General features: G+C 42.5%; 2 non-coding genes across 2 annotated transcripts; both read right to left on the bottom strand.

Annotated features, from left to right (window-relative positions):
• Positions 1–19,657: 19,657 nt before the first annotated feature.
• Positions 19,658–19,739, bottom strand: trnal-uag (transfer RNA leucine (anticodon UAG)). The gene has a single exon. It is a non-coding gene; the product is annotated as a tRNA-Leu (tRNA).
• Positions 19,740–20,829: 1,090 nt separating this feature from the next.
• Positions 20,830–20,911, bottom strand: trnal-aag (transfer RNA leucine (anticodon AAG)). The gene has a single exon. It is a non-coding gene; the product is annotated as a tRNA-Leu (tRNA).
• Between the last annotated feature and the right edge of the window lie 418 nt (positions 20,912–21,329).

Raw genomic sequence — 21,329 nt, 5'->3', positions numbered from 1 at the left:
TATCAGAGGCAAGTAAATTAAGATGCGACATTTGCGGGGCTCGCTTTTCCATTGCTCACGGAGGCCGAGCCGACATTACGCAGCATATGCACACAAAAAAGCACATGGACGCTGCTAAAAGTAAGTGTGCTACTCCAAGTGTCAGCGAATTTTTTGTGAAGCAAAGTTGCGAATCTGATAAAGTGCATGCAAGTGAAGGACTTTTTGCATACCATTCTGTTATTCATGGCCATAGTTTTCGGTCAGCTGACTGCACTGCAAAATTGATCAAGAAATTGTATGATCCGAAATTTTCTTCTGCTCGCACTAAATCTGAGGCTATAATATGCAACGTTCTTGGTCCTTTGTCAGAGGAAGAAGTTCAGCATGATTTGGACAAGTGCTCCTGTGTCACATTAACTGTGGATGCATCCAACCACAAAGACATTAAGTTGTTTCCTGTGCTTGTGCGATACTTCAAGCCACTAGAGGGTGTAAAGGTCAAGATAATTCAATTTTCATCTCTGCCAGGTGAGACAACTGATTTGCAAACTGCCTACATTTCCCATGTCATTGAAAAACATGGCCTTGATCAGAAAATAGTTGCACTTTGTGCTGATAACACTAACACAAACTTTGGTGGTGTTAAAAGAGCTGGTAAAGGCAATATCTGGAGAAAGCTGCAAATGCAGCTAGGAAGGGATATTCTGGGCATTGGCTGTAATGCACACATCATCCACAATACCCTGCAAACAGTGGATTGCTTACCAATTGATTTGGAGTGTTTTGCTGTGAAGGTATACAAATACTTTCATATCTATACAGTGCGCGTAAGGGAGCTCAAGGAGTTTTGTGACTTTGTACAGCTGGACTATCAAAAATTACTGCAGCATGGTAGCACACGTTTCCTCTCTCTTGGTCCAGCTCTTGAATGAATTCTGCACCTTTTTGATGGTCTACGTGCATACTTTCTTTCTCAAGAAAAGTGGCCAAAGTTTATAAAAGACACATTCAGCAGCCCTTGCACAAAACTATGGCTTGGATTTGCACTTAAGCAAACTGCAGCTTTCCATCGTGCACTGGCGACAGTAGAGCAAGAAAATATATCTGCCACAGAAGTGGCTTTGCACATTTATGATCTGAGAAATGTCTTGCAGGCCAGGCTGGAGGAATCATTCATTCCCTCTGACATCAAAACACAGTTAGACACCCTTGTTGAAGCTGGTGACATAAAAGCTGATGATTTTTATTGTGCAGTGAGAAGCTTTTACTCAGCATCAGTGCATTACCTTGACAATTGGAGCTGCTCACTGTAGAATACAAGAGAACTAGAGTGGGTCCTACTGAGAAGTGTTCCAGAATGGAGAGACATTCAGAGCAGCCTCAGCAAGTTCTACTCACGAATACCTGCTCTCACATCAGTTGCCGAAACCATGCTCTTTGATGAGTGGGCCTGTGCTAAAAACATTGTCACTTGTCACATCACTGAGTGGAACAAAAACAAGGTGGCTGTGTCTGATAGATGGACAGACGTGTTTAGTGAGATGGGGAGCAAGTCACTCAACTTTGGAGTCTTATCTTTGGCTGTGGAGTTTGTTTTATGCCTGCCTGGTACATCTGCACCTGTGGAGCGTGTGTTCTCGTTAATGAATGCATCATGGACGGATGAAAAATCTCGACTGAGTGTAACAACAATGAAGGCAATGCTTTTCGTACGAATTAATTTCGGACTGGACTGCTCCGCATTTTATGATAAACTCTTAAAAGACAAGCGCACGCTGGCAAAAATTGGTTCCAGTGAAAAATACAAAACAGCAACAGTGAATGATGCTGTTGAACCATCTTGTTCCCACTGATCTGCAATTTTATGTAAGTCTACATTTATTTTTTTACATAGCTAACAATATTATTAAGTGTAAATACTTGTATGTGTGCAGTAGGTGTTGTAGGTCTGTGGGTTCTGTGTCTGTCCCGTATTCCACTCTGAGAAATCTGGTCACCCTAGCCATAGGGCAATGTAGAGTTGGAAAAGTACCTTTAATGCATAGATGACGTTGGTGCAAGGTACAGAAAAGTACTAAAAAACATATATGATGTAATATTTTTAAAAAAAACTATACATGTGATACTCCGCCACCAATAGAAATAAGGCCTCGGAGCATGTGATCTTAATGTTGGCGTGATACCAAGGAGGAGCAATGTGTAAGAGATAACGGTACAAACACTAATTGGACACTGGCGATAAGAAAGATGTATAAAATCTATGTTTCAACCACTGTAAGATCAGATGATTCAGCTGACCATCTCACTTTGTTGAATTGCTCAATAAAGTTCTTCTTCTGAGACCTGGAACTTCGACTCTGAAAACTTTTTGAAGACTAACTCCTACTACACTCTGAAAAACTACTGATCAGGACCAGAGACCAGCAATTAGCCACGACAGTAGCTGTCAGTTCACCAAAAACTCTCAGTCCTGCCGATCGACTGTCCTGCACAGAGCAGGATTGGGCACCCCTGTGAGCTATACATTATTATTATATTTAAAATCATTTTGGAAGTGTCATTATAATAATTGCAAGTTATTGTTGTCTCTGATTCAAGAGGATGCATATTTTCAGCTGCTTTTGCACCTTTTCAGAGCACACTTTAGGTGTCTGGCCCTCATTAAAACCTCTGCTGGCAGCAGTGGGATTCGAACCCACGCCCCCGAAGAGACTAAATCCAGCGCCTTAGACGCCTCAGCCACGCTTGTTTCAGATATAGAGAAATTGTTGGGTGTGGACCTTCATCGTCAGGCTCTGAAGCCCGCCGAGTTCGGCCAAGGAAAGCAAAATCTTGAGTTTTGAAGAGACTGGGAGCAAGCAGTGTCACTTCTCCAGTCTTTTCACAGGTGCCTTCTAAAATGCAGATTTGGCAGCGGTGGGATTTGAACCCACGCCCCCGAAGAGACTGGAGCCTTAATCCAGCGCCTTAGACCGCTCGGCCACGCTATATATTTAATGTCTCGCGATATATTTAAATTCATTTTGGAAGTGTCATTATAATAATTGCAAGTTATTCAAGTAATCAAGTATTCAAGTAATCAAGTAATCAAGTTATTCAAGTGCAAGTAATCCAGCGCCTTAGACCGCTCGGCCACACTACCTTGTAAGAATGCCTTCTGTGGGCCATTTTCGCCAATTTTTTCTTTTACTGTCTCACTTCTCCATAGTTAAATCAGTTGAAATTCTTCATGCTTTGAAGGAGCTCCTCGACAGGTGGAAAGGCCTACTAAGTAGAGGGGGGATGCAGTTACACTCTTGGAGGCCCCCCTCCCTGCAGATTGCAATTCCATCTCTAATCAAACACAACTGAATTACCTAATCAAAGCATTTGGGCCATACTCCAAAATGGCAGCCAGATGTGTCGCAGTTAAACTCAAAATCAAGAGGTAGCTGTCAGTTCACCAAAAACTCTCAGTCCTGCCGATCGACTGTCCTGCTATACATTATTATTATATTTAAATTCATTTTGGAAGTGTCATTATAATAATCGCAAGTTATTGTTGTCTCTGATTCAAGAGGGTGCATATTTTCAGCTGCTTTTGCACCTTTTCAGAGCACACTTTAGGTGTCGGGCCCTCATTAAAACATCTGCTGGCAGCAGTGGGATTCGGACCCACGCCCCCGAAGAGACTGGAGCCTGGGGCCTAAATCCAGCGCCTTAGACCCCTCGGCAACGCTACCCTGACTTGGCTACTCCAAAATGGCAGCCAGATGTGTCGCAGTTAAACTCAAAATCAAGAGGTAGCTGTCAGTTCACCAACAAGCTAGGACTAATGAGATCTTACAGGACGCAGGACTACATCAGGCGATTGATTCACCTAAAATGGACGCCAGACCACTGGACCAATGCACACCAGCGATATGGCAAGTGCTGAGAAAATATTATCAGACCCAAATGGACCCAAAATCACTGAAAGGAGAGCCAATAGGAGACGGAGAAAACCCAATCACCTATGTCCAGAAACAAGCAAGGAAGTGGAAGCAAGAATTGGAGAGAGACCCCGAACATGACCCAGTAATAACAGCACTGTTCAGAACTGCCATTGTGGAAGCCATGCCTGCACCAGTGAAAGCCAAGTTAGAAGATGTGGTGGGACTGACCTCAAAGTCACCTAAATAATTTAGTGACCATGTGGCTCATGCAGTAGAACAACACAGAAAAAATGAGCAGAAGCTGAAAAACCAAGAAAGAGATCTTCAAAGAAAACTAACCCAGTTGCAGCTGGATGAATCAATCAACAAAAAGAAGAAAGTGCAAGCTGCGGTGAAGGAGACAGACGCCCCGACTGCCATGATGGCGGCTGTCAACATACCAAGTCAAGCTCCCCAGACTGTCCAGCAAGCACCAAACAACATGAATCAGAATGTGCCCGTCAACACAGGAAACCCACAGCAACTGGCTGCACCAATTGTAATATACCTTCCTGAACATCAAGACAATAGAAATGGAACAATCCCAGGAAGAGGAAGAGGAAGAGGGAGACAATTTTACAACCAGCAAAGAAACCCTGACCAACCAAGCACCTGTTGGGGATGTAATCAGCCTGGACACACCAAGAGATTCTGCCCAGTTAACCCATGGCCCCAAGATGGGCCCCAGCTAAGACAGCCAGGGCGACAAGGAAATCAAAACCAGCAGTATCAGGTATCTGGCCCCGTCAACCCATGGCGTGGCCCGGACCAAGGATACTAGGGATGCGCAGAGAATCCTACGGGGAGGAGTCAGCTTCCAATGCTGTCATCAAATGCTGACCAAGAACCTATGCTGTGGGTTAAGATAGAGGACAAGATAACACCTATTATGCTTGATACAGGAGCAACATATACCTGCTTGAGCCCAACTTATGCCTCACACCTCCCCAGGTCTGGAAAATATGTAAAGACAGTAGGATTCTCGGGACTAACGCAGCTAATTCCAATGACAACTCCTGTCAGCATAAAAGTCAAAGACTCTGAAATTAAAATTCCTGTGCTAGTATCAGACCAAACACCAGTCAATCTGTTGGGAAGAGATGCAATATGCAAGCTAAATTTACAGATATGGTGCACTCCCCAAGGGATATATATAGATAGTGCAGGTATAAAACAGATGATAGTAATGAGTGAAATGGATCAACAGGAACCACAAGCTAATGCATTTTGGATTGGGAATTTAGATGAGGGACTAAGTCAAACACTGGATAGATCGCACGCGCATGCGTTTTTTGCGCATGCGCGTGCGATCTGTGTTTGTGTTTGGAGCTCCGTCGAATTGATTCATTAATCCCTGATTTTCTTCTTTACCACTCATTTATAAACAAGCACTTTCTATTTTTATATCATGTGAACTTATCCTCGACACTATTCCTTATAAAAAACAATCGGATTGCTTTGATATCGCTACTTAGATCCAACTTTCCGAATCTCGGCTACTAGCCTTTAGCCCGCTAGCATTTCACGCGTGGCCTCGCGCCTATCGACCCTCTCATTTTACACCCGTTTGACTGAAAGGATACGGGTTATATCCATCAATTTAGTCCTAAATTAGTAGTGATATTGGTAGTATCACTACTAATTTACTGTTCATCTGTTATAATGGCGAACATATCGGATGTGTGTCTAACGTTACCTCTGAGTGCAGGTGAGGACACATTCGAGCTGGTTTCGGTACGATTGGAGCAGGAGTCGGTGGAGAAACAGATCCGCGTTCTGCTGGTGAAGCAAGCCGAGCTGCGAGATCGGCGATCAACGCTTGAAACATCACGCGCCGATGCTCACAAGTCAGTGGTTAGTAACTTTTTGACTCCGACTTCGTCTACTCCGTGCGTTTCTCTGCCCAGAAGGACGCGATCATCTCTGCCTTCATTCACTCCGGCACCGAGGCAACACCATGGACCCTGGGTGATCCCACAGCGGAAGACACGAGCCAGGACCAGACCAAGGACTTCCCCGCCCCTCCCGGTCTTCGAGATCTCCACCCGGAACCGCTTCTCCCCTCTTCGCGAGCCGGAACGTGACACCGCCGTGATCATCGGCACTTCCATGGTCCGTCATGTCCGTGCTACCTCAGGTAAGCGTAAGGTGCGCACTCACTGCTTTCCTGGTGCTCGTGTTCTTGATGTCGCTGCACAGATTCCCGAGATCCTGAACGGTGACGAGCGCGTCGGAGCTGTGGTCCTACACGCGGGGACGAACGACATCAGGCTGCGGCAGACGGAGGTTCTGAAGAAGGACTACAGAAGCCTGATCGAGACGGTTCGCAGCACATCGCCTGAAGCAACGATCATTGTGTCTGGACCGCTTCCCACGTACCGACTAGGACAAGAAAGGTTCAGTAGATTATTTGCTCTAAATGAATGGTTAATGTCATGGTGTAATGAACAGAAACTGCTCTTTGTAAATAATTGGAATCTGTTCTGGGAGCGACCTAGGCTCTACCGTGCTGATGGCCTGCACCCCAGCAGAATCGGAGCGGCTGTTCTGTCGGACAACATCTCCAAGACGTTACACACCATATGACTAGTAAGTCAAAGTCCAAATCACAGTCTTTGCTGTCCCAACTTAATTGATATAAGTAGTGTAGAACATTATATAGAAACTGTGTCTATTCCTCGCTTAGTGAGGCCAAACAATAAATCTAGTGTAGGATCTAGCAAAAATCTTATTGTAATTAAACCAGAAAATCTAAATATCAGTGAACAAAAACAATTTCTAAAGCTAGGTCTTCTAAACATTAGATCGCTCACACCTAAGGCGGTTATTGTAAATGAAATGGTCACAGATAATAGTTTCGATGTACTTTGCCTTACTGAAACCTGGCTTAAACCAAATGATTATTTCGGTCTAAATGAGTCTACTCCACCAGGATACTGTTATAAGCATGAGCCCCGTCTGATCGGTCGTGGCGGCGGTGTTGCAACAATCTATAGAGATATTCTTAATGTTACTCAGAAAACAGGTCACAGGTTTAATTCGTTTGAAGTACTTGTGCTAAATGTTACGCTCTTAGATGCAAGAAACAAATCCATATTATCTCTAGCCTTGGCTACCCTATATAGACCTCCAGGGCCCTATGCTGACTTCCTAAAAGAGTTTGCATACTTTCTCTCAGATCTATTGGTCAATGTCGATAAAGCAATAATTGTTGGAGACTTTAACATACACGTAGATAATACAAATGATGCGTTAGGGACTGCGTTTACAGATTTATTAAACTCCTTTGGGGTCACGCAAAACGTCAGTGGTCCCACTCGTCTAAATCATACACTAGATTTAATTATATCATATGGAACCAATCCAACTGATATAAATATTATACCGCAAAGTGATGATCTCACTGATCATTACATGGTAACTTGTATAATACGTACTGCTGAAATTTGTCATGTTGCGCCACGTTATCGACCAGGCAGAACAATCCTTCCAACCACTATAGATAGATTCTCAAATAGCTTACCTGCTCTATCTCAGCTGCGCAGTGCACCCAAACAAACAGATGAACTAGAGGAAATGACTAGCAGTTTGAGCACCATGTTCTCTAGTACACTAGATATTGTTGCACCAATTAGATTAAAAAAGGTTAGAGAGAAAACTAAAGCACCATGGTACAACAGTGCTACGCATGCAATCAAGAGAGAAACTCGTAACTTAGAGCGTAAATGGAAACAAACTAATTTAGAGGTCTTTAGAATCGCGTGGAAAGACAGTATGTCACGTTATAAAAAGGCTCTAAAAGCAGCCAGGGCTGAGCATCTCCGCAAACTAATAGAAAATAACCAAAATAATCCAAGGTTTTTATTCAACACCGTGGCTAGACTAACAAATAAACAAACATCACCAGAGCAAAATATTCCATTACAATATAGTAGTAATGATTTTATGAATTACTTCAATGAGAAAATAGAAAGCATCCGAAACACAATTGTAAATATACAATCCTCTATGATGTCTTATGATTCAGCCTCAATTATGGCCCCTCTAGAACAACTACACCGTTTTACAACTATAGGACAGGAAGAGCTAAATAAACTTATCATTGCATCTAAACCAACAACATGTTTATTAGATCCAATAACCACTAAACTACTGAAAGAAGTGTTACCTGTAGTCGAAGAGCCTCTTCTTAATATTATTAACTCGTCTTTATTTTTAGGTCATGTTCCGAAAATATTCAAGCTGGCAGTAATAAAACCTCTCATTAAGAAACCGCAATTAGATCCAAATAACTTAGCAAATTACAGACCCATCTCAAATCTTCCATTTATGTCTAAAATACTAGAAAAAATTGTGTCCGCTCAATTGTGCTCTTTCTTACAAGAAAATGATATCTATGAAAAATTCCAGTCGGGATTCAGACCGCATCATAGCACAGAAACTGCGCTAGTTAAAATTACAAATGATTTACTTTTAGCTTCTGACCAAGGCTGTATCTCAATACTAGTTCTACTCGATCTTAGTGCTGCGTTCGATACTATCGATCATAAAATACTCTTGGATCGACTACAAAACTACACTGGTGTTCAGGGACAGGCATTAAGCTGGTTTAGATCGTACTTATCAGACCGTTACCATTTTGTCTGTTTAAATGGGGAAAAATCAAAGATAACGTCAGTAGACTATGGAGTGCCGCAAGGATCGGTGTTAGGCCCTCTGCTATTCTCAATATATATGCTGCCACTTGGTAATATTATAAGAAAACATGGAATTAATTTCCACTGTTATGCTGATGACACTCAATTATATATCTCATCACGACCAGATGAAAACACTAACTTATCTAAATTGACAGAGTGTCTAAATGATATAAAATGCTGGATGACGTGTAATTTCCTGCTATTAAATTCAGATAAAACGGAGGTATTACTTATTGGTCCAAAAAACTACCCACAAAATCCCTTACAATACAACTTTAATTTAGAAGGATGTCCTGTTACTTTATCCACTACAGTAAAAGACCTGGGTGTTATACTAGACCGCAACTTGACTTTTGAAAATCATATTTCATATATTACAAGAACAGCCTTTTTCCACCTTAGAAACATTGCTAAGCTACGCAACATGCTATCTGTTTCTGATGCAGAAAAGTTAGTTCATGCATTCATGACCTCGAGACTAGATTACTGTAATGCTTTATTAGCTGGCTGTCCTGCATCCTCAATCAACAAGCTACAGTTAGTGCAAAATGCAGCTGCTAGAGTTCTTACTAGATCAAGGAAATATGATCATATAACACCTATTTTATCATCTCTACACTGGTTATCTATTAAGTTACGTATCAATTACAAAGTATTCCTACTGACCTATAAAGCCCTAAATGGTTTAGCTCCTGTGTATTTAACAGACCTTCTATCGCCATACAATCCATCGCGCTCTTTAAGATCACTAAATTCGAGGCTTCTGGTCATTCCTAGGATATCTAAGTCCACTAAAGGAGGGAGGGCGTTCTCGCATTTAGCTCCTAAACTCTGGAATAGCCTTCCTGATATTGTACGAGACTCAGACTCGCTGTCCCAGTTTAAAACTAGATTAAAGACACATCTCTTTAACCAAGCATTCACTTAATGCTTAACCTTTGATACTACTGCTGAATCAGTTCGAATGCATTAACATTATGAACATCAGCTATGCTAATTATTTCCCATCTGCCTTTCTGCTGTTATCTCGGGACGCTAGTCCCGAGGTAAATAGCGTTCGTCAGCTCCAGTTTGTATCCAGCCTCTCACGGAGACTTCAGATGCCCCAACGCCTGTGAAGAGACGACTCGACGCCTGTGAAGAGACGACTCAAAGCCGGCGATATGTTATGCCATAAATTAATACTTGATTAACTAACTGTATTTTTCTATGTACATTTCCGAAATGCAATTTCTGTAAAGCTGCTTTGAGACAATGTGTATTGTGAAAAGCGCTATACAAATAAATTTGAATTGAATTGAATTGAAATAGATAGGAAAAGTATATAAAAGAACAATTCCTGAAACCAACCTCACCAGAAACTGAATATCACTCCTACAATGATATATGACCCCCTTAGGGATCCAGAACAGGAAAAAGAGTGGTTAGAGAAAACTGAGGGCCAGAAAGTGCATTTAAGATCACACCATATAATTATAGGACCAACAGGGGCAGCACTACAAATTGAAGACAGTGACTTCACCAGAACATGGTTTAGGGTTGATAATTCAGTCCCACATGTGACGTTGTGCGTCATTGAAGGATGTCGGGCAAAAGATCTAGGTCCAATGATGTTAAAAGCTAAGGAAAAACGGTGGGAAGCCACTGAGAACCCCTTTATTTTACAAACACCAGATAAAACACACCTAAAGATTCTATGTGTAACTAATATGATAGGTACCCCAAAACTGGTTGTAGAAACAGAACAACAACATGACTCAATCTCTAAAATGAAGGAATTAATGATAGAAATGGAAGAAAGGGTGCCCCTACAGTTATGGTCTAAGCATGACACAGATGTAGGACTAGTCAAGTCAGCAAACCCTGTGAGAATTGCTATTAAACCAGGAGTCCAGCTGCCTAGGAAACAGCAATACCCACTGAAACGCGAAGCAATAGAAGGCATAAGAAAAACAATTGAAGGGTTAATAGAGGCAGGAGTACTAATTGAGACCGCTAGCTATTGCAACACTCCAATTTTACCAGTAGAAAAAGCCAATAAATCTAAGTGGAGACTAGTGCATGACCTAAGGGCAGTGAATGAAGTAGTGGAAGACTGGCCAGCTGAGGTGCCAAACCCACATACGCTTTTGACAAATGTTCCACCTGCTGCTAACTATTTCACTGTGATTGATCTGTGCTCTGCATTTTTCAGCATTCCTCTAGCAGAAGAAAGCAGAAACCTTTTTTCCTTCACTTACCAAGGTAAACAATACACATACACGAGAATGCCCCAAGGATTTAAACACTCACCTCATGTGTTTAACCAAGTTTTAAAACTTGATCTAGAAGACTTAAGACTGGATAGTACATTAATACAGTATGTGGATGATTTGTTGATCTGTTCAACAACGCTGGAACAGTGCCATCAGGACTCCATTAAAGTATTTACCAAATTAGCAGAAGGTGGCCATAAAGCCACAAAAGAGAAATTGCAATACTGCTTGCCTCAAGTAGAGTATCTGGGTCGATTAATTGCACATCAAACAAAGGCAATATCACCCAGCCAATTGGAAGGAATTACTAAAGCACCCCAACCGCAAACTGTGGGTCAAATGATGACATTTTTGGGAATGACTGGTTTTAGTGCTGATTGGATAGAAGATTATGCGATCAAAACAGCTCCATTGCGGACCATTATGAGACAGGCTGGTCACCAAAATCTTAGAGCACCATTGAAATGGGATCCTGATGCACTGATAGCATTCAGCTCACTCAAAAAAGAATTACAAACAGCCCCATTATTAACGATTCCAAATTATGACAGAACTTTCCATTTGTATGTAGCAGACAGAAAAGAGGGCTTTGCTTCTGCTGTCCTGATGTAGGAGACATGCAGTGGGCGGAAGAAGCAACCCATTGCCCACTATAGCACCAAATTGGACAGTGTAGCCCAAGGCTACCCACCATGTTATCAACAAGGTCTAGCTGCAGTATACTTTGCTTTTGAGAAAGCCTCTGCTGTTACTATGGGCTATCCAGTCATCATCTATACCCATCATAAGATTGCTGAGTTATTGGAACAGGGACGTTTTGTTTTGACACAGGCCAGATGTTTGGCGTACTCCACATTGTTGACTTATCCTGATATAACAATCAAAAGATGTACCACAACAAACCCAGCTAACTTTGTCCCAGTAGAGGGGGAAGGAACACCTCATGAATGTGTTGCTGCCTCTCTAGCATTCACTCGTCTGAGACCAGATTTGGAATCAACACCAATTGTTGATGCAGACGTGGACTACTTTGTAGATGGCTCATGCTTTAGAGATCACTCGGGTAATCATGCTGGTTTTGCTGTTGTACAACGAGATGGGGACAATTTTACTCCCCCGCTGACACAACGTTGTGAACAGCCTTGTTAAGCACAGTTGGCCGAACTAAAAGCCCTTACGGCAGCATGTCTGCTGGCCAAAAATAAAGCAGCCAACATTTATACGGATTCTGCATACGCCCATGGGGTATGCCATCTTTTCGGTGCAGTATGGAAACAAAGAGGATTCAAAAAGAGCGATGGAACCCCAATCCAACATGGGGACCAAATTACTGCATTGATTAATGCTATGATGTTTCCAGCCAAATTGGCCATCGTCAAATGCCAGGCTCACAAGAAAGGAAATTATTTTGTTATCAAAGGCAATAACGCCGCAGATAGCCAAGCAAAATTGGCTTCTGGGTGTCAATCTGCTGTAATGGCACCATCCGTTTTGATCCAGCCCCTCCCTACTATAGAAAGTATTGCCCAAATGCAGTCCAGAGCTACACCACCTGAAATACACTTATGGCAACAAAGGGGGGCGACTAGAGATGCTAATAATATCTGGAGGTCTCATGAAGGTTTTATGATAGCTCCCACCCCACTGCTTAATATTCTTATACCTGACGCCCACAGTTTTGACCACTGTGGAAGGGGGGAGATTATGAGAAAGATAAAAAGACAAGGATTCTGGTCCCCATACTTACAAACAAGGGTAGATGAATTTCTGAGTGAATGTGAAATTTGCGCACAGAACAATTTAAGAAAAGGAACAACAACTCCAATAGGCTCTATTCCAGTTCCAGAAGGACCCTTTAAGCATCTAGTAATGTGGACATGATAAAAGCAGTAAGAGGAAAAAGGTACATGTTGGTCATTATAGACAGATTCAGTAGATGGGTGGAAGCAGAACCATCAGCAGAGCAAGGAGCACAGACAGTGATAAAATTTCTGACGAGAGAGGTCATACCAAGATTTGGTATCCCATCCCAGATCAGTTCAGACAATGGGTCTGCTTTTATTCAAAGAACGGTAAAGGCAGTAATAGAACAGTTGAGGATCAAGCAGAGACTGGGGTGTGTCTACCACCCTGAGTCACAGGGACTTGTGGAACGGGTCAATGGGACTATTAAGGCCAAAATCAACAAAATTTGTGCGGACACTAAGCTTAATTGGGTAGATGCGTTGCCACTCGCACTGATGAGCTATCGAATGCAAACCAACAGGATCACTAATCTGACCCCCCATGAAATGTTGACTGGGAGACCAATGCCTGTGCCTCATTTGAGAGGACCTTATGACGGGCCACCGTTAGAACAGTTACAATTGGAATTAAGGACATATATGAGACAATTGACTGCTATACATGAAGCTACTCATTCACAGGAACAAAACAGGGGACCCAGAGAAGAGGAAGAAGTTCCCTGTCTGGTGGTACCTGGAGACCAGGTATACCTAAGAGTCTTTAGGAGAAGGTGGAATGAGCCACGAAGAGAAGGACCTTATACTGTAGTAAGAGCAACCCCCACAGCAGTACAGGTAGAGGGCAGCACAACCTGGTATCATTTGAATCATTGCACCCGAGTCCCAAGGCTGAGACCTAGAAGGCAAGAGGAGGAAATAGATAGTCAGGAAGGGAGTCAAGAGGAGATAGCTCAAGATGCCCCAGAAGAGCAGGGAACTGAAAGTGAAGATATTAACATTGATGAACCTCATTCTAGGGAGACTGAACACGCTGAGCCAAGGGATGAAATGCCGGAGCGGAATGATGGACTGCCTTCAGAGGACCTGGAGCCTGAAGGTGAGAGAGCTCCTAGTATTGGTCTTTCTGGTCATATACCTCATGCAGCAGCTTCCCCAGACACAATGCCTCCAGGCGAACAATCCCCTGGAGAAGGACCCTCTGCTGATGAACCATACAACTTTGTCACACTCAACCTCCAAGACATCGGCATCCCAGGAATCGACCTCCCAGAAAATGACTTCCCAGACATTGACCTCCCAGAAATTAATCCCCCAGACACTGAATTACCAGACCTCTCAAGCTTTGAGTGGGATAAGTCACCCTAACCTGACTCAACCAACACAAGGTAACAAAGCACGCAGACATAATGTAAAAAGATCCCTGCAGAAAGCTATGACTATTCATGAAGATTATACCCAAACTGAAGTTGATTTGGAAGTAGAACTACAAAAAGAAAAACTGTTGGATGATGCCTATCATAATGAATGGTATAAATGGGCAGTGTATACTGTAAGACAGGTAAAACAAGGCACATGTGTATTATGCTCACCCTCACCTTTGAAGAAGTTAAGAATAGTACCAAACCAATATGACTACATGCAGTGTGCCAGATTTAATTCACAATATTGTAACAGAACTGGACATGTAATTCCATACTGTCCAGCTGAGTGCCTGGCCATGTTAGGGAACCACTATTATCAAAGATTTTATAACCAGGAGGGTTGGGGAAGTGCATGCAAGGAGCTTGACGTAAGAATAGATAAAGCCAATTAGGAGACCCCACAAAATTACATTCTGGATAAAACATTGGAGTATGAATGTTTTAACAAAACTATGGGCTATCGAAATGTAGGAACCTTTCAAGGTAAATGTGCTATAATTTGGCACCTGGATTATGAGATGTACAACGAGACAAACGTATATAAATCCTCTAGCTCAATATATGCCACAGCAACAATAAATAAAAACATGTCTGTAACAGGTGCTCATGAAAACTGCGAGAATGCTACCTTATCCTTTCCCCTGATTGGACCACTTGAAAATCAAACTGAAGCAGTAGCTGATTTCTTTTGGCTATGTGGGGGTAAACGACTAAGAGCCACCCTAGTTGATTGGAAAGGACTCTGTGCCAGGGTGAGGCTAGCTCAAGGAATAGGAATTGTAAACTGGGATCTCAATGAGGAAGAAACGATAGAAAAGTTGAGTAGACATAAGCACAGAGCTAAGAGAGCTTATACCCCAGATCCCAATGTTAAAATTGATGCAATTGGACAGCCTAGAGGAATACCACATGAATTTAAGGCTAGGGATGAAATAAAGTCAGGGTTTGAATCATTTCTTCTATGGGTACCTGTTAATAAGAATACTGAATGTATAAATTACATATACTACAATCAGCAAAGATTTATTAATTATACGGATGATGCACTTGAGGCGCTAGGCCAACAATTAAAAGCCACCAGCAAAATGACATGGCAAAATAGGCAAGCCCTGAATTGGTTATTGGCAGATAAAGGAGGAGTATGTGTAATGTTTGGGACTGACTGCTGCACCTTTATTCCTAATAACACAGCCCCCGATGGAACTTTCACTAGGGCTATGAAGAAACTGAAGGCGCTAAGACAAGAGGCTGCTGAAAATGCGGGAAGGGACAGAAATATTGGATACTGGTTTGATTCTTTGTTTGGAGCCTGGAAAGAGTGGCTGATTAAGGTGGGGATAATAATAGTTGTGGTTGTTGTTGTTGCTCTTCTGCTGTTCTGTTGCGTTATACCTTTTCTCAGATCCATGTTGGCCACTGCAGCTGCTCAGTCAATGACCCGAGCCAAGCAGATGATCAATGTGTCGGTTAACCGAGACAGAGTTGACATTGGATGCAACTCAGGAGTCTATCCTATTGGACCAGGCCTGGATGAGTTAGATGAGTTCTAATGAAAAAAGGTAAAAGGACTGGGGGTACCTGTTAATTTTGTTATAAGGTTTTTGACTTTGTTTTTTGACAAGAGAGGGTGTTAGAAAACTCTGTCTTTCTTTTTGGGGGTAAAAATAGGAAGCTTGTTAGAACATGCATGGGTAGAGTAGGGAGTTAGTAAGATTGGCAGTTATGCATTTATTTTAAGGGCCCCCGTCCTGTATATCCTATACTTATAATCATGTTAAGATATGTTTTTATATAATCACACTGCTGTCACAAATTTTAATGCAAGACTGAAGGGAAATAGAAGGTTTAAAACAGAACATTACCCGTGATATGAGGTGATGTAATTGTATGCAAAAGAAATGAGAGTGTTTTTGTTATTTTTAGATCACTTTATCCACCTTTTTACATATATGGGCATATTACAGTAACAAAACGTAGAAGCCTTGACATTGTGTGCATTTAGACTACTGGAACTGTTGTATATAAGATGTAAAAGAGGAATTATTTGCAAGCGTGGTCATCTACTGTTGTTTCAACAAAGGGCAGACTCAACTGGTGGTTTAAAAACCCGCTGTCTGCTCCAACACCAGATAGCGCCCTAGGCACTGCCAGGGCACCTCTGGCAACGGTGTAGCAACCCAGATAGCGCCACGGGCCACCAGGAAGCGCCTGCATGGTTCCTCTGGCATCGTGGGACAATTGTAACTTCGAGACTATACACTGTATGATGAATACACTGAATGTTTGAAGCTGCTTTGTCCATATAGAGAATGATGGTTTGACAGGAAGGCGAGATCTTTTACTCCACTCCAGACAAATGGGGGTGGAGATGTTTGGTCTCACTCTTCCTCCAGGGTGTACCTCTGTGATAACAGGTCTATTGGTAGAATGACTGGATGGTCTAAATTGATCATATTGGTAGGATATGAAAGAGACCTGCTCATGGAGATACATCCTGGGAAAATTGAAGGTGGGACTAGAGTTAGTCCCAAAGGGGGGATGTGTTGGAGAATTCTGTTACCCCTCCTCTATCTGATGCTCAAGTCTGAATGCTGTAATGCTGAGCAACAGTAGGCCATAGATAGGGTGACCAGACGTCCCGTTTTTCCCGGGACAGTCCCGTATTTCAACTCTAATTTTAGTGTCCCGACTTATTATGAAAAAATCATGTTTTGTCCCGTATTTCATCGTTAATATATATTTTAGGTTTTTTATTTTATTTTATTTTTTCCTGAGTGATAGCGCGAGTACTCTTCGAAATAGCCTAATAATAAAACTAACAAATCACCTCATATATTTTCCTCATAGAGAAAACATTTTTCCATCCAATAAGAGAAGGCAGAAGGACAATTCCATCCAATCACAATTCACTCAATCAACTTGCATTTAGTGAAGGCGGAATCCGACGTCACAGTTAAGTGTATACGAGACGAGAGCAAACGGATAAGCTTGACTCAGGTGCAAAGATGTCAAAGAAGCGTACATGTACATTTAATGAGGATCTTCAAAAAGAGTTTAAATTTCTCAAAAGAGAGTCACTATCAGAGGCAAGTAAATTAAGATGCGACATTTGCGGGGCTCGCTTTTCCATTGCTCACGGAGGCCGAGCCGACATTACGCAGCATATGCACACAAAAAAGCACATGGACGCTGCTAAAAGTAAGTGTGCTACTCCAAGTGTCAGCAAATTTTTTGTGAAGCAAAGTTGCGAATCTGATAAAGTGCATGCAAGTGAAGGACTTTTTGCATACCATTCTGTTATTCATGGCCATAGTTTTCGGTCAGCTGACTGCACTGCAAAATTGATCAAGAAATTGTATGATCCGAAATTTTCTTCTGCTCGCACTAAATCTGAGGCTATAATATGCAACGTTCTTGGTCCTTTGTCAGAGGAAGAAGTTCAGCATAGTTTGGACAAGTGCTCCTGTGTCACATTAACTGTGGATGCATCCAACCACAAAGACATTAAATTGTTTCCTGTGCTTGTGCGATACTTCAGGCCACTAGAGGGTGTAAAGGTCAAGATAATTGAATTTTCATCTCTGCCAGGTGAGACATCTGATTTGCAAACTGCCTACATTTCCCATGTCATTGAAAAACATGGCCTTGATCAGAAAATAGTTGCACTTTGTGCTGATAACACTAACACAAACTTTGGTGGTGTTAAAAGAGCTGGTAAAGGCAATATCTGGAGAAAGCTGCAAATGCAGCTAGGAAGGGATATTCTGGGCATTGGCTGTAATGCACACATCATCCACAATACCCTGCAAACAGCAGTGGATTGCTTACCAATTGATTTGGAGTGTTTTGCTGTGAAGGTATACAAATACTTTCATATCTATACAGTGCGCGTAAGGGAGCTCAAGGAGTTTTGTGACTTTGTACAGCTGGACTATCAAAAATTACTGCAGCATGGTAGCATACGTTTCCTCTCTCTTGGTCCAGCTCTTGAACGAATTCTGCACCTTTTTGATGGTCTACGTGCATACTTTCTTTCTCAAGAAAAGTGGCCAAAGTTTCTAAAAGACACATTCAGCAGCCCTTGCACAAAACTTTGGCTTGGATTTGCACTTAAGCAAACTGCAGCTTTCCATCGTGCACTGGCGACAGTAGAGCAAGAAAATATATCTGCCACAGAAGTGGCTTTGCACATTTATGATCTGAGAAATGTCTTGCAGGCCAGGCTGGAGGAATCATTCATTCCCTCTGACATCAAAACACAGTTAGACACCCTTGTTGAAGCTGGTGACATAAAAGCTGATGATTTTTATTGTGCAGTGAGAAGCTTTTACTCAGCATCAGTGGATTACCTTGACAATTGGAGATGCTCACTGGAGAATACAAGAGAACTAGAGTGGGTCCTACTGAGAAGTGTTCCAGAATGGAGAGACATTCAGAGCAGCCTCAGCAAGTTCTACTCAAGAATACCTGCTCTCACATCAGTTGACGAAACCATGCTCTTTGATGAGTGGGCCTGTGCTAAAAACATTGTCACTTGTCACATCACTGAGTGGAACAAAAACAAGGTGGCTGTGTCTGATAGATGGACAGACGTGTTTAGTGAGATGGGGAGCAAGTCACTCAACTTTGGAGTCTTATCTTTGGCTGTGGAGTTTGTTTTATGCCTGCCTGGTACATCTGCACCGGTGGAGCGTGTGTTCTCGTTAATGAATGCATCATGGACGGATGAAAAATCTCGACTGAGTGTAACAACAATGAAGGCAATGCTTTTCGTACTAATTAATTTCGGACTGGACTGCTCCGCATTTTATGATAAACTCTTAAAAGACAAGCGCACACTGGCAAAAATTGGTTCCAGTGAAAAATACAAAACAGCAACAGTGAATGATGCTGTTGAACCATCTTGTTCCCACTGATCTGCAATTTTATGTAAGTCTACATTTATTTTTTTACATAGCTAACAATATTATTAAGTGTAAATACTTGTATGTGTGCAGTAGGTGTTGTGGGTCTGTGGGTTCTGTGTCTGTCCCGTATTCCACTCTGAGAAATCTGGTCACCCTAGCCATAAGGCAATGTAGAGTTGGAAAAGTACCTTTAATGCATAGATGACGTTGGTGCAAGGTACAGGAAAGTACTAAAAAACATATATGATGTAATATTTTTAAAAAAAACTATACATGTGATACTCCGCCACCAATAGAAATAAGGCCTCGGAGCATGTGATCTTAATGGTGGCGTGATACCAAGGAGGAGCAATGTGTAAGAGATAACGGTACAAACACTAATTGGACACTGGCGATAAGAAAGATGTATAAAATCTATGTTTCAACCACTGTAAGATCAGATGATTCAGCTGACCATCTCACTTTGTTGAATTGCTCAATAAAGTTCTTCTTCTGAGACCTGGAACTTCGACTCTGAAAACTTTTTGAAGACTAACTCCTACTAGACTCTGAAAAACTACTGATCAGGACCAGAGACAGGCAATTAGCAACGACAGTAGCTGTCAGTTCACCAAAAACTCTGTGCATATTTTCAGCTGCTTTTGCACCTTTTCAGAACACACTTTAGGTGTCTGGCCCTCATTAAAACCTCTGCTGGCAGCAGTGGGATTTGAACCCACGCCCCCGAAGAGACTGGAGCCTAAATCCAGCGCCTTAGACCCCTCGGCCATGCTACCCCGGCTTGGTTACTGTAGTGGGCCATTTTCTGCCCATTAAATTTCAGAAATAGAGAAATTGTTAGGTGTGGACCTTCATCGTCAGGCTCTGAAGCCCGCCGAGTTCGGCCAAGGAAAGCAAAAACGGCTGAGTTTTGAAGAGACTGGGAGCAAGCAGTGTCACTTCTCCAGTCTTTTCACAATTGCCTTCTAAAATTGACACTTGGCAGCGGTGAGATTTGAACTCATGTCCCCGAAGAGACTGGAGCCTTAATCCAGCGCCTTAGAGCGCTCGGCCACGCTACCTTGTGAGAATGCCTTCCGTGGGCCATTTTCGCCAATTTTTTCTTTTAGTGTCTCACTTCTCCATAGTTAAATCTGTTGAAATTCTTCATGCCTTGAAGGAGCTCCTCGAAAGGTGGAAAGGCCTACTAAGTAGAGGGGGGATGCAGTTACACTCTTGGAGGCATCCCTCCCTGCTGATTGCAATTCCATCTCTAATCAAACACTACTGAATTACCTAATCAAAGCATTTGGGCCATACTCCAAAATGGCAGCCAGATGTGTCGCAGTTAAACTCAAAATCAAGAGGTAGCTGTCAGTTCACCAAAAACTCTCAGTCCTGCCGATCGACTGTCCTGCACGGAGCAGGATTGGGCACCCCTGTGTGCTATACATTATTATTATATTTAAATTCATTTAGGAAGTGTCATTATAATAATTGCAAGTTATTGTTGTCTCTGATTTTAGAGGGTGCATATTTTCAGCTGCTTTTGCACCTTTTCAGAACACACTTTAGGTGTCTGGCCCTCATTAAAATCTCTGCTGGCAGCAGTGGGTTTTGAGCCCACGCCCCCAAAGAGACTGGAGCCTAAATCCAGCGCCTTAGACCCCACGGCCATGCTACCCTGGCTTGCTTACTCTAGTGGGCCATTTTCTGCCCATTAAATTTCAGATATAGAGAAATTGTCGGGTGTGGACCTTCATCGTCAGGCTCTGAAGCCTGCCGACTTCGGCCAAGGAAAACAAAAACGGCTGAGTTTTGAAGAGACTGGGAGCAAGCAGTGTCACTTCTCCAGTCTTTTCACAATTGCCTTCTAAAATGAACACTTGGCAGCGGTGGGATTTGAACTCACGTCCCCGAAGAGACTGGAGCCTTAATCCAGCGCCTTAGAGCGCTCGGCCACGCTACCTTGTGAGAATGCCTTCTGTGGGCCATTTTCGCCAATTTTTTCTTTTAGTGTCTCACTTCTCCGTAGTTAAATCAGTTGAAATTCTTCATGCTTTGAAGGAGCTCCTCGACAGGTGGAAAGGCCTACTAAGTAGAGGGGGGATGCAGTTGCACTCTTGGAGGCCCCCCTCCCTGCAGATTGCAATTCCATCTCTAATCAAACACAACTGAATTACCTAATCAAAGCATTTGGGCCATACTCCAAAATGGCAGCCAGATGTGTCGCAGTTAAACTCAAAATCAAGAGGTAGCTGTCAGTTCACCAAAAACTCTCAGTCCTGCCGATCGACTGTCCTGCTATACATTATTATTATATTTAAATTCATTTAGGAAGTGTCATTATAATAATTGCAAATTATTGTTGTCTCTGATTCAAGAGG

This window comes from Siphateles boraxobius, unplaced genomic scaffold, assembly GCF_051911475.1.
Source record: "Siphateles boraxobius isolate OS27281-9 unplaced genomic scaffold, OSU_SipBor_1 12, whole genome shotgun sequence".
NCBI classification, from domain to species: Eukaryota; Metazoa; Chordata; class Actinopteri; order Cypriniformes; family Leuciscidae; genus Siphateles; species Siphateles boraxobius.
This window is presented reverse-complemented; position numbering and strand designations above follow the sequence as displayed.